Below are 14,946 nucleotides of genomic sequence, written 5' to 3' on the forward strand. Positions count from 1 at the left end.
CTTATAAAATGGCTATTTCTTCCGCATTCCTCCCAAAGTACCAAGAGGATTGTGTCTGGATTAATTGCAAACAGCAGACGATCCTCTGTGTATAATGAAAACCTAGAGTCAGCATCATCCAGCCATGCACCTATAATTTGAGATCTCATCTGAATATTTTTCACCAGGGGCTTCACATCCAATGTAAATTGAAGTGGCAAAGGAGGAAAGTTGTAATTGTTGCATCTCCCTATTAAAAAAGTTTAACAAGTCAAGTTCATTCCTGCTGATTTTTAGTTAGTTGGGTCTTAGCTAACTGAGTGAGGAAGATAAATCAAGCTAGTTGCAGATTTTCCTAATGGTGCAAAGTTTGGCACCCTGAGGACTGTGGAAATGTCTATTACTACACTTGTAAAGAAGAGAAGTGGAACAAGACTGTGGGTGGCTGGATCCATATGAGTGATTTATTACTCCTGAATCCACTTAGTCATTTCCGGATAAGCACTTAAGTGCCAAAAGTTTATGGTCATTTTCAGTTTAAGAAAAACACAGGGCACATCTTGACATATGAAACAAATATATTATCTAGAGAAATTGGTATTTTTTTTCTGAGCTGACCAACAAACTTTAAAATTTGAGCTTATAAATGCAGAGGAACACTTAACTCTATTTAAATATGTCTACTTTTGATTTTCTGAGGTCCTTTCAATTCTAATTTTTTCATAGAAAAAATACAGAAATTCTGTGAAACTATCTTGGGATTTAGGATCTGATGACAAATAAACTAAAAATTTAGTGGCTTATCAGGAATATAATTTTTAATGTTAAATTTACCTTTTCAGTGGCAGTTTTCCTCTGTCTTCTTGAAGTGCTACTTTCTAGATGGCTTAATTTTTGTTCAAACACAAATTAGAATCAATTTTCTGGGGAAAAATAATCAGTATAGCTTCTGTTCTCCACAACAAAGAAAATACATTTGTAGACATATTCTGGAAATTTAAATCCCTGAATGCTCTTTTGAGCAAGTCCAAGGAGATTTGAAGACTGACATTTTGTACTTTGCTATCCCCGAGAGGCGAATGTATGATCATCTTTACTGAGGTTTGTTTCCGTCCCTGCTGAATTAATATGCATTTTCGTTAACTAATCTTGAAACAACAGGAATAAAGTTTATCCAGGTCTTTTATACCTCAGAGAACAAAACAAATACTACAAATCTTTAGAGACAGAGGATATACAAAAGGGCTTGAGGTGAATATTTCAAAGCAAATACTCTTTAAATGATGTGCAAATTATTTCAGCTCTTGAGCAAGATTTATGAAAGGGGATTAGCCCACTGAAATAAGAACCAAGTTTAAACTGTTGGGTTTCAAAGTCAAAGATGAGAAGTGGTTACAAGAAAAGGATGGAGACAGGCAACAATAATTTAGAGGATGGATTTGTCTCAGTTTTTCCCTAAACTGACTCACCTTAAATTGTCACCAACTGTTATTCTTAAGTGCAGTAAAAAAAAAATTGCATTTCTCCTCTAATTTTCTTCTTCTTTTTTTCCTAATCTTTAGAACCTGTGAAGTTCCTCTGATTTTCTATAAAGTTGAGAGTGTAATAATTAAGAAATGATACTGGAATTTATATTTCAGCAACAAGGTCTCTACTTGCGAGGTAAAAAATATATACTCCCAAACTGTGTTAAAGAATTAAAACTATTCAAGCTGGAAAGGGTAACTTCTAAGAGTTTTGAGTCAGATAATTTTTTTTAATTCACAAGTCACATCTATAATAACACAACACAGATGTTCTAATATTCCAACATGCTCTTCAAGTAATAGTTAAGAGCTTCTTGTAAGACTTAAGAAAATAATCACTTTTATGTAATTGTAAAGATTAAGTGAGCTCACTGCTTCTTATGATTCCATAATGACCTGCAATTCTGGAAGGTAAAGGAAATTTTAATGACCCCACTCATATGTAATTAATATCTAATGCTTCTTGACCAAAATTCTGGATTTTGTTCAATAAAAATGAGTTAAGCAAAAATTCTTTGGGTCTTCAGCCAAACCCTTCCATGGAAATCAGTTATGGTTATGCCCGATTTAAAAAAAAAAAAAGCATGAAACCTCAGTAACAAACCCAGGTACCTACTAGGAAAAAAAAAAAGATTAATTATGAAACCTCAATAACAAACCCAGGTACTCACTAGGAAAAAAAAAAGATTAATTATTCTTATGTAAGCTGTCTTAAAGTAAGAAAGGTAAATAAGTGAAGTGAATCTAGGCACTACTAAAATTTTAAGGCATCTCTTTCAGACCTGTCTCATTACTGTCCAAAACATTTTTAAAAGACTGGACATTTTAGGGGCAAATTTATGAGAAAGATTCTTACTGAGAAAGAATGATTATTTGCCCATTTTGGTTTCCATTTCCTATAATTAAAAAAAGGTAGACATGAAAAAAAAATGAGGTTTTATTTCAGAAATAATCATTATCAGTTCTTCCCAGTAAGTGAAATCTCACCCTACTAAGAGGATTAATCAGACTTTACTTTGAATCTTTCCTCTATTTTTTGATAACTAAATTGTGGGCCTACTTTTGTTTTCTTTGCAATTTTTCAAAACAGCTTGACTGAAGTGCAGCCTGGTGGGCCTTGATTCTTTTGGCAGCTGCAGCAAATAAACTTAGTCTATGAGTAAAACAGCTACATTGCTGCTCATCCAGAATTTTAACATCTAACCTGAAAGGCCAATGGGAAATTAATTCAAGTACTCAAGAACAACATAAAAATAAAGAAATTTAAGCAATCAAATACTATTATTCTTGCTTGAGAAGGGAAATAACAAAAAAAGGCTACATGTGAGATTATGTGTTCCCAAAAGAAGAGTCAAATGGAAGATAAGGGATAAGTAGAATTTCAGATGGATTTTGCACATTGAGCTATCCAGGGAATTAATGGATAATTTCCAGGGAATTGCTTGGAGCTTTGGTTTCTTGTCTGTCTGTTTTGGTGAGGGTAGTTTAGGCTCAGAATCATTTTTTGATATTGTTGCTGTTCTTTGGCTGGGACTGTTGACTTTTTGATATGGGAGTTCAGAGTTTCTGACTTAGGTGTGGCATAGGCAAAAGTTACAAGGCAGTGTAAGTCTTGGTTCTTTCTCATTTAGTCCGTAATCATGGGTTGAAAGGGATTGATGAGATTAAATAGCCACCATTCAAAATCATGCATTGTCATAGCATGACCAATATAATAACCATATGCAGGGTTATTTTACACAAAGGCCGACAAGATAGCTCTTTTATATGAGTAGGCCTTTTGTCAAAGTCCCAAAGGCCACCCTTTGGTTCTAGGACTTTCAAAAACCTCTTTAAAGAAGTTATTTATGTCATATGGTAATGTTTTTTTCAAATTTTAATGTGCATGGGAATCACCTGTTAAAACGCAGATTCAGTTCAGTCGGTTTGGAGTTGGGCTGGAGAGGCCATATTTACTAACAAGCTCCTCCTAGGTGATATTGTCATTGCTGGTCCATGGATTATGTCTAGAGTAACAAGAATCTAGTAGGCTCCTGAAAGAATGAGATTCTGCTTAGCTCCTTGGCATCCTGATGGTTGTTTTCCAAACCACAGAGGCAATGGGTATTTGGGAGCTGCCAAGACTTACAATATATGTCAAGAAAACCTATCAATATCACTTCAGATATCTCTGGAATCTTTCTTCTTCACCTATTCCTACTGCCTAGTTTGGGCCTGCAGCATATGGTACATGGTCTATTCTAATAGTCTCTGAATTCATCTCCTTACCTCTGATCTCTGAATTCATCTCCTTACCTCTGATCTCTCACTCTGTGCTACCTATCTCTGCCATTCTCCACATTTTCCCCAAAATTATTACTCTAAAAATCAAATCTGTTCATGTCTCTTGCCTGCATCGAAGTCTTTCACTAGGCTCCCATTATTTATAGTGAAAAGTCCTAATTTTTTAGCATTCCATGAGAGACCCTTTGCCAATGGTTCACTCTTCATTTCCAACCTGATCTCCAGTTGTTGCCCCAATGTTTTGCACATTCCAGCCTCACCAATCTATTGTGCTCTTCAAATATTTTATGCTCTATAGTTCTTTCCTTCCTGTACGAAAGTCTATCCATGCTCTTCTCTGTCATTCCTTGTTCCTCCATCTGAAAAACTGCTAGAGTTCCACAGCAGCATTAAACTCCATAAACCTTTTATTCTCCTTCATAGGTATGTTCTCTTCCCTGGCTCTCTTCTGCCAGCCCCTACCTATATGTGTCCAGGGATCACTTCCAAATATATTACCTGTGCTCAAATCTTTCTCTCAGGGACTGCTTCTGGAGGAACCCAAACCAAAACACCCATCAACAGGACAGTGCCTCACAGTTCAGCCTTTCCCTTCATTCCTCATGCATAAAATTTGTAAGGGTTTCTTCAGGGTTCCCCTCTCATGCTCTCGGTCACTTGTTTCCTCACTCACTCAGACATTTATTAGTCAGTGCAAAAGTAAATGAGGTTTAAAAAATGGCAAAACTGCAATTACTTTTGAGCCAAGCTAATAATTCTGAACACCACTAGGTTTCAGACTCTGTTCTGAGTGATGGGGATAGGGAGGGGTAATTAGCAGAAGGTCTTGGCTTATACCTCCAGGCACTTGCAGTCTAATGGAATAGAGTGGTCCTGGTTTAAGCTAATGACTGAAGCTAGGTCAGCTAGGATTACTCCCCAGAACTCAGATATCACAATCCTTTTGATACAGTGAACATGGTGGGCATCCCTTGCCAGCTGATCAATACACTATAGTTTGGTGAGACCAGACTTTCAGTGGTTTTCAGTTTACTCCTTATAAGTGGCTCAATATCCATGTGATTTGTATAATATGTTTACTTTAGTCAACAAAAGCCATCTTTTTATCACCAGATGCTTCATGACACTGACTTGATTCTAATATGTATTATTTAAAACATTAAAATTAAATAAAATCTTTCCTTGCTTTTAAGTGAATTTACATAACTCTCTGTCAAAATTCTACCCTTGTATTATTTTACTATTTTCTATAAGAATGGAAATGGCCCTAGAACTAGAAATACCATTTGACCCAGCCCATTACTGGGTATACACCCAAAGGACTATAAATCATGCTGCTATAAAGACACATGCACACGTATGTTTATTGCGGGACTATTCACAATAGCAAAGACTTGGAACCAACCCAAATGTCCAACAATGATAGACTGGATTAAGAAAATGTGGCACATATACACCATGGAATACTATGCAGCCATAAAAATGAGGAGTTCATGTCCTTTGTAGGGACATGGATGAAATTGGAAATCATCATTCTCAGTAAACTATTGCAAGAACAAAAACCCAACACCGCATATTCTCACTCATAGGTGGGAACTGAACAATGAGAACACATGGACACAGGAAGGGGAACATCACACTCTGGGGACTGTTGTGGGGTGGGGGGAGGGGGGAGGGATAGCTTTTGGAGATATACCTAATGCTAAATGACGAGTTAACGGGTGCAGCACACCAGCATGGCACATGTATACATATGTAACTAACCTGCACAGTGTGCACATGTACCCTAAAACTTAAATAAAAAAAAAAAGAATGGAAATGGCAACAGACACTTGACAAACTTTAATCTCTAGAGATTGCCATCATGTCAGGCTCACACTCAGGAATGACAAAACCAAGCATTTATTCCCCATGACACTTAGGATCCCTTAAGAAAACAAAAGGTAAAAGGATATATGTTAACCGGAGTCAATAAAATAATGAAGATATTAAGAAATTCAGCCTTCAAAAAATTACGCATTTGTTTATTCTGCATTTTGGCAACTGTTTCAACAGTTGCAAAAGTACATTCTTGCTATATTTCTAAATTGGTAGATTTATAGTAAACAAACAAAAGTCATGATTATTTTACTCAGAATTTACCCAGATGGAAATCATTTTATATCATAATATATAATCTACAAAGTTATTTGATATATTTTAGATCCACTATATACATTTTCTCTAGATCAAATACATATATAATCTTTTTAGATAATCAACATTTACATTTATAATATTTTATAATTATATAAAATATATATTTATCTGGAAACTCAATTTCAAGAAACTTAAGAAACTTGTCAAAGTCATATGGCTGTATATCTTGGAGTTAAGAACAGTACTCAAATTTTCTGACTCTCAGACTCAAATTTCTTACACAGTCTCATACAACCTTTTGAACAGGGTTCTGAGGGCTAACACTTTTATAACTTTTGTGTTAAACTGGATTTTTACAAATAAGCTGACACTAGAGAAAAGTATTCTCAGTCTTATAAAAATAATCAAAATTACTGTAATTATTTGTTATATATTACAGAGTTTCTTTTTCTTTTATTGCCTCCAATAGAAACTTGAAAATTCCAAGTCAGAGCCCACAGAAGAGCTGCAAGAGTAACTATGAATCACAGTAACTCTTTCAAATAAAATAGGGTGTTAGAATGGATGATGGGAATATTGGCAAGTATGATCTGGGCTGAGTCCTAAAGGATGTTAACTTTGTAAAGAGATAACCCTGATTTCAAGGTAAAAGTCAGCATGTAGCAGTGTGCATCAGGTATTATAGGGACTATTTACCTGGAACATAAATTATGGGTCAGGGAGTGATGAAAAAAAACTGGAGAAGGGGCACAGATCATAATGAGCTTTCTATACAGAAACTTGGACTCTAATTCCAAGAGCAATAATTCCAATGCAGTCATTAGAAATTGTTCTTAATCTGGCTGGGTGCAGCGGCTCACGCCTGTAATCCCAGAACTTTGGGAGGCCAAGGTGGGCAGATCGTGAGGTCAGGAGGTCGATACCAGCCTGGCCAACAGAGTGAAATCGCATCTCTACTAAAAATACAAAAATTAGCCAGGCGTGGTGTTGCACGCGCCTGTAGTCCCAGCTACTAGGGAGGCTGAGGCAGGAGAATCACTTGAACTTGGGAGGCGGAGGTTGTAGTGAGCCAAGAACACGCCATTGCACTCCAGCCTGTGTGACAGAGTGAGACTCCTTCTCAAAAAAAAAAAAAAAAAAAGTAATTGTTCTTAATCTTTGACTTCAATTTTGGAGAAGACCTTATCTGACAGCAAAATCCCAGTCCTATATTTTCTACTTGGTTATGGCATTTCCTATCTAGTCCTCTACCTTTTTAGGCCAATTAATTTTGTATACAAATAGGGTATATTTATTTACATTAGGAAAATTGGGTAGCAGGAACAACTGATTTCAGGTACTACTTAAATAACCAAAGAAAGATGTATTGGCAGATTGCTTTAGGTTTCTCAAGTCATCCATGAGCCATTTCTTGAAGAAAGCTAAGAATCCTAATGTTATAGATCTCACTTTATTAAAGTTTGATGAAAACATCTGGTATTTCTGGGTTCATCTAATACTTTTGGGTGAAAGCAATATCTGATTTTGTTTAGTGAGGGCTATACTATGAGTAATAAGAAACTTATTTTACAAGAAAATCTCAAAGATTCTATGTGTTAACAATGGAGTTTTTTTTCCCCCCCCAAGCATGTTATTAGGCCTATTTGGGACATCCAAATAAATCCATCAAAAAGCAGATTACTTCTTTAGAATTTTGAAGGAAAGTAGCAGAAGTTACCATACTTCAGAAACAAAAAGGAATTGACCAAATAAATTCTGTATACAGGAAGAGGTGATCATTTGCATTCAAAATAATGTTTTGCTCTGCACATGGATTCACTGTACAAACACCTTAAATGCTTAAATGTCAGCTTTAGCAAAGATTCTTTAAATCTGCTGTGACAACAATGAATGATGATTATATGCCTAACTTTATAAGAAAACATTAATATACGCCCATTTTAAAGTCATGGAATAAACAAAAGGACACTTTCTGAGGATACCAAAGACCTTTTTTTTCTTTTGTTTACAATCACAGTAGTGTATTAATGCCAATAAAATATTGCTTGAGAGTTAGAGCAAAGAGCCCTCTGGATTTGCCCTATTATTGAAAGCAAGATGCCATTTGACCTAATGAAATCAGAAATTGATTAAATGCAGTTCATCTAAGGGGAAATATGCTCATGGTGTTATTGCTAGGGTCAGAAGGAAGATAGGGTGATCTAGTGCTTGAGCACTGAGAGGGTTAGGCGGACTTTCAGAGTAGCCAGTGCTATGAGATACACGACAATGGACATCCACAGGTCAGAGGGCGAGATCAGCCCCTTAGATGGGAAAGAAGAGATTAATCAGGACATTCTTTGCTCAGCTCATAATGAAGTCCTCTTATCAAATGATTCATTGAAAACTGAATGTTTTGAAGAAAGTGCAATCTACGGGTCCCAGAAAAAGTAGGTACTGCTGCTTGGGAACATATGTCAGAACAATGGCTAGAGTCACACAGGGCCATAGTGAAGCCTGGGACCTTCATGCATAATACTATTCTGATAAATTAATGTGGATGCTTGACTATCAAATGTGTCTAATTTTTACTCTTTTCCTCTCATGATGTTTACATCTTGCAGCTTTAACAACATAAATGTCATTTATAATTTTTCAATTTTTTTCTTTACCAACTGAAATATTTTGAAATAAGTAACTCTCAACCTGTGAAAAACAACTGAAAAGATAAGTGACACTCAACTATTCTTTAGATATTGTCTGTCTTATAAGTATAGTAATATGAAGTGATTTGTTTCCACATTTTAGCTCAATAGTTTATTTTTCTCAAGAGGGTTTTGAATAAAACTGGTACCAGAGTGGCACTAGTTATTTTGGGGAAAAAAAAAAAAAAGGTGAGTGACCCTCTCACCCAAAGCAGAAAACTTTGTCCTCTTGATAATATAATAACCCATGATATTCTACACAAATGTCATGACTTTTTTGTTTTTCCAGGAAAGAGCTCTTCCATTTCTTCAGAACTAGATATGGTTTATCTGTGCAATTTTAATACTGTTTTCATTTCCTTGGCAGATGGTTTGTTCATCTTATTATTTTCATACATTGGCAGGATTAGACTGTTTTACACAAAATTCTTAATAAGAAAAAACTTTAAAATATGTATTTATATGAGCCTCCAGAACAGGCTTCACAGTATGTGTTTTAACAATTGATAATTACATATTTATCCAAGTAACTCGTGTGACTTTTTAATTTTGGATAATAATAAATATCTTACAAGTTTTCTTAATTACATAGTTCCCAGAAAGGTCTCAATGGTCACAGGAAAAAAATATATTGGTTTTGGAGGAAAATAGGAAAACAATGAGTTATCAATGTTTCATGTAAAGAGGTCTTAATGTAACTTATATTCAGAAAATTTGATCTTTCTTTGAAAGGTTCAGGTCATAATTAGAAAATATGTATATTCTTTTATTGAATTAGGCACATGGACATACCTACTTGTGTGTGGGTATGTGCGTTTACTTCAGTTTTTAATTGGAGAACTTTTCAAACATACAAAAAAAATGAAACGATAGGATCATGATCACTTGCCTATACACCACCTAGATTCATCAAATGTTTATATTTGGGACAATTCCAGACTTAATCTGTCATTACACATACTTTTTAGAAAGAACATCTGTCTTGCTAAGTACTCACTTCCCATTAATGCTACAAAAACTGCCTACCCAGTCCTCAATTCTCTCCTTTTTCTATTATTTCTTCTGGCTCGGAGGCTTTAAATTCCCTCCCTGCCACTACTGGGGACTTTCAGGGCTCACCAGAATCCTAGCAAAAGCAAAAGCCATTCTGAGTCTCCTAATCGCTTTGGTGGAGACGGTACAGAAGTGGGGATCTAGACCGGAAACTAGATAGAAAGCAATGCTGCTGGGAAGTCTTAGCTCTCAGGGCCAGAGGTGCAGCAAATTCAGAATGAGTTGTTCCCTAGAAACAACATTGTAAGTGACTGCAGAAAGTTCAGGTGTGCTTTTGTGGCTTGATACATGGTTCCCTTGTGAAAACGTACCAGGTCTAAGCAACCAATTTACAACTGGATTTTGAGAACATAGTCTACTTATAGTTGTAGAAGACCAGTATTATAATTATTTAGATTAGTACAAAAAATTACTGTTTTCTCTATCAAACTTGTTTTCATCACTTGGCATGGTCATGATACTTTGCAGGCAAATTTTTTAAACAAAGACAAGTTAAAAGTCCGTAGCATTTTAATTTTTATTGTGTAACTCTCTCAATTCAAGTTTTTTTCTTTCTGTTGTCTTATTGCACACATCATTAAGGGGATATGGAACTGGAAAACGCACATTTAAATACATATACCCTAATTATTAGAAACATATTACATATACCCTTATTGCACATGTCATTAAGAGAATGTAGATCTGGGAAATCCACATCCATATGCATTTAGGATTTCACCCAGAACACATTTGTTTTTTATGATAACTTAATCAAGAGACAGCTAAAGGAAAACCCATTTCCTTTTAGCTCTCTTACCTTTTGACTTTAGTCTTCTAACTCATGTTCATTTCAGGGTGCTTATTTCCAATACTAAAGTGTCAGTTTTATTTTCAAGTTATCCAAGGTCTCCACACTCATGGATTTTACAGTTTAGCAATTGATAGGTATGAGATATATTACTACTAAAGCATAACCTACATACAAAAGTTATTTTTTAAAAATTGAAAGCACAGATGAGTGAAATCAAGAATTTTAGTTGTATACCTTTAGTTGTATTTCTTCATAAAAAAGAATTAATATGTGTATGAACGAATAAACTAGAACTTTGTGTAAAGGAGTAGTGAGATGGCTAATGCTGAATCCTTCGCATCAACTTGAACTTCTGAATGGCATGCTTTTCTGGGTTTAGGAGAATCAAGAGTGTTTCTCGGCTCCTTTCTACTATTTCCTGGTGTGCTGCTCCCAAGAATGCCCTACCTGCCCCTTTTACATGGGAGTTGCCAGGGGAAAGACCAGCTGCTTGTACTTAGATTTTTTGCAGCTATGACTCCCATATCCAATTCTGGCACCCTTTTTCTACCTTTTGTACACCCAGGGAGTAGGATGGCAAGCTTATATGCCCTCCTCCAGTCTTTCATCAACCACCACCAGGCTCAAGCCCTGTCTCAGTGCTATCTGCTTGGGGACATGGAGGATAATAATAAGAGCTCCTACTTACTGAGTGCCTGCTATGAGCTAAGTATTTACATGTCTAATTTCAAATTCTCACATGATCATTTAAGGACAGTGTTAGACCCATTTTTATAGATGTGGAAAGTAAAGCTCAGAAAAGTTAAGAAACCTCGCCAAGGTTATCTGATGCAAGATTTATTATATTTGGGCCTTCCCCCTCTTTGCTGTCAGTGGAAGACAATTCTCTTTCCTCAGAGAAATATGTTCACATCTTCTTTGATTGACTCTCCACTTTCCATAACAGCCCTCCCTGGAGAGCTGCTCTCCTACTCTCATCCCAGGCTGGTGTCCTGAGTTTCCCACAGTGATTTGGCCCTTGCATTAAATTTTCTGGCTTCTTGTCTGTTAGACTCAACTGATATCTTAAAATATCTGATTAGTTCTTAATAGTGTTGGCAGGTTAGAATCATATTTTTTAAAAGAAAAGTATATGTAAACATAACTTTCTGAATTCACTCATTGAGAGAACATATTTTTCCCATGTTATATAGACAAACTGGACAACGAAATGACCACCTGTTAGCTGCTAATGATGTTCACATGCCTTTTAAAAAAGTAATTCTGGCTTTATCTGTCTACAATCTTGGTGGCAAAACTTATGGGAACATCAAGGGCACAGGAAGCCAAAGGCAGAAAACCGACAATAAAGTTTGTGCTTAGACTACTAATAAGGAAGAGGATACTGTTGAGTCTCTGATTCTATATAATTATTTAATCTCCAAAGGGTGACATAAAAGCGAATGCAAGTTTTAAGAAACCTAAGTTTGGGTGTTCAAATCTAGGACTGAGATCAGAGGGGTTTCACACAGGTTATTTCCTACTTGAAAAAATATATTTTACAAAGCATCAAATATAAAACATGTCAATCACTATTTCAAATGCATGGTCTAATTTGATATTGTGTGGGTGGGTCAATCATTATGCCTTTCAAATGAAAATGAATACATACATATTGAATGAACTTAATTCAAAGTAATAGATGGATATTAACTGTGTCCTACATTGCAAAAAACATACTGGCCCTAAAAAAAAAGGCTTACAACTATACATACTCACCAAGATACAGAAAAGAATCATTTTCTAAAATTAGAGCTAGTGTTAAAGATTAAATTATTATTTTAATAGTGAAATCAAAATTGAAAGAAAACACCCAGTTTTAATTATTTTTGCCAATAAGTTTTTGGGTCCTGATTCAAGTTTACTGATTTCTATGAACCTTATTTTTAACATAATATTTCTATCCAAGTCTAAGTTCGATATAAACTAAGTTTACATTTTACTTGTTCACTTTGTTATAGTGTAATGATTAAAAGTACAGGCTCTAAAATAAGACTGCTTGGGTTTGAAACATGTCTCCATAACTTGTCTTTGTACAAATTACCTTAGTTCTTCATGCCTCAGTTTTCTCCTCTATAAATTAGGGTAACTAATAGTATCTACCTCATAGGATTGGTGAGAGGATTAAATGTATTGCTATAAGACAAGCACTTGGAACAGTGCCTGGTGCACAGTAAATGTTTCATATTTTCTAGTTTTTTTTTAACTTCAAAGTAAAAGGTGAGTATGAAGTCATTGTACAATTAGTTAATTTTGAAATGAATAGAATAAATCATGTATCTCTTCCCCCCCTTTTTTTTTTTTTTTGAGACAGAGTCTTGCTCTGTCGCCCAGGCTGGAGTACAGTGGTGAAATCTTAGCTCACTGCAACCTCCGCCTCCCGGGTTGAAGCAATTCTTGTGCCTCAGCCTCCCGAGTAGCTGGGATTACAGGTGCCCGCCACCACGCCCGGCTAATTTTTGTATTTTTAGTAGAGACAGGGTTTCACCATGTTGGCCAGGATGGTCTTGAACTCCTGACCTCAGGTGATCCACCCGCCTCGGCCTCCCAAAGTGCTAGGATTACAGGCATGAGCCACTACTCCTGGCCTCCCTTGTTTTTAAGCAGGATTGAGTTTAAGCTCAAAGTAGAAAAATAATTGTCTTTTCCAATTAAAAATAGATTCTAAAGAGAAGTAGTGAGTGTTCTATCTGTAAGATTTTTTTTCAGCAGCATCTTAATACTTTTAAAGTGACTGTTACTTAATAGAGAATTCATTATCCTCAATGTTTCTCAAATACATTTTTGCAAACCTTTATTTTCTCCATAGCTCAGGTTTTAGAAACATCTTAAGGTCTCCTCTGAACCAGCAATTATATCTAAGATTCCAGACCTACTAGTCATTGCATCACATATTCTTTTATATGTACTACAAAATGTCTATATGATTAACACTAAATATATACTCCCAACTGAATCCCAATTCTGAAATCTTACCTTATGTCTCAAACCATATGAAGTAAAAGAAGACAATGATCAGGAATGAAAAGAAAACATTCTTTAAATGAAATAACTCTAAACTGTACCATTATGGAAAAGTCTTTTGAAATGGCATTAACTCTCCACAAATACACCATGCATTTTCTAGACATTAACACTGATAATCTTAAACTCCAACTTAGCACAACTGGCTAAGTAAATGTGTCTAGCAGTTTTTGAAAATTATGGCATGGGATTTTGCATAAAGACTTAATTTCAAAAGGGTGCTTCTACTCTTAAATTCTCATGCAATTTCTAGATTTGTAGACTTCAGTAATTCAACTTCGGCAAACATGTTATCACATATAAATAGCTTCTCTCTTCCTTATCATATGTGTATGAGTGTTTGTGTGCATGTATGTGTATATACATATATTTCTTAATGCACACATATATGTACACGTACAAATAATCATCTAGCATACATACGTGTGTATGTGTATGTATATATGTATATATGTACACATATATTCCATTAGCAGCTCTTCTCAACTTACTGAGTTCTCTTTAAATTCTAAAGTTTAGGATGTCAGTATACTGATATTTTGTCAGAGGGAAATAGCAGGAAAAAAATGATGATTTGCAAGATTGGGGTCAGCCAGGTAGAAGACTCCCCCAAAATACTATAATTTTTAAGACTTTGGGAAATAGGTTTTCTCTGGTTCCAAAGATGTCTACCTTTTCTGAGACAGAGTCTTGCTTTGTTGCCAACCAGGCTGGAATGCTGTGGTATGATTTCAGCTCACTGCAACCTCTGACTCCCTGGTTCAAGCAATTCTCCTGCCTCAACCTCCTGAGTAGCTGGGATTACAGGCACGTGCCACCATGCCCAGCTTATTTTTGTAGTTTTAGTAGAGATGGAGTTTGGCCATGTTGACCAGGATGATCTCGAGCTCCTGACCTCGTGATCCACCCACCTCAGCCTCCCAAAGTGCTGGGATTACAGGCGTGAGCTACCTCGCCCAGCCAGATGTCTACCTTTTCTTTCAGGAGGTTGAGACTCAAACTAACTCAGTGACATGTGTGTTGCATATTTTAATAACCCCTTTCATTGAGGAAGAAGCAGTCTGGGGAATGGTTAAGAAAGATACTCAAGATCACTATGTAAGTAGTGAGACCATTCTTTTTACTCTAAATTTAATTCTTAGAATATTAGAACTGGTGCGACCTTGGAGAACATCTAATTCACATCCCATATTTTCTATCAGCCTCTCTGGAAAGCATGTTTCTAAGTGTTTCTGGCGGTCTGAAGGTGTGGAAAGTGGCAGAGCCTGTTGACTTAAGTTAGACCACGCTGGTGGTCACTCATACCCTTTAATGTATGCAAATAAAATAGCCAGGATACCAGGGTTGGAGATGCTTGACATTTCCCACTCTCAAAATCAATCACCAATCTGAACACCATGGCTATTACTCAGAGATTCAGAGGTTT

At 35.9% G+C, this 14,946-nt stretch overlaps 1 protein-coding gene and 1 long non-coding RNA gene across 2 annotated transcripts in view; one reads left to right on the forward strand and one right to left on the reverse strand.

The window, feature by feature from the left end:
- The window catches only part of ARHGAP15 (Rho GTPase activating protein 15), a 639,510-nt gene that overhangs the window by 317,056 nt on the left and 307,508 nt on the right, over positions 1-14,946 (reverse strand). The gene's annotated exons all lie outside the window — the stretch shown is intronic.
- The window catches only part of LOC117979348 (uncharacterized), a 277,618-nt gene that overhangs the window by 120,101 nt on the left and 142,571 nt on the right, over positions 1-14,946 (forward strand). The gene's annotated exons all lie outside the window — the stretch shown is intronic.

The sequence above is a fragment of the Pan paniscus genome, chromosome 13, assembly GCF_029289425.2.
Source record: "Pan paniscus chromosome 13, NHGRI_mPanPan1-v2.0_pri, whole genome shotgun sequence".
Taxonomy (NCBI): Eukaryota; Metazoa; Chordata; class Mammalia; order Primates; family Hominidae; genus Pan; species Pan paniscus.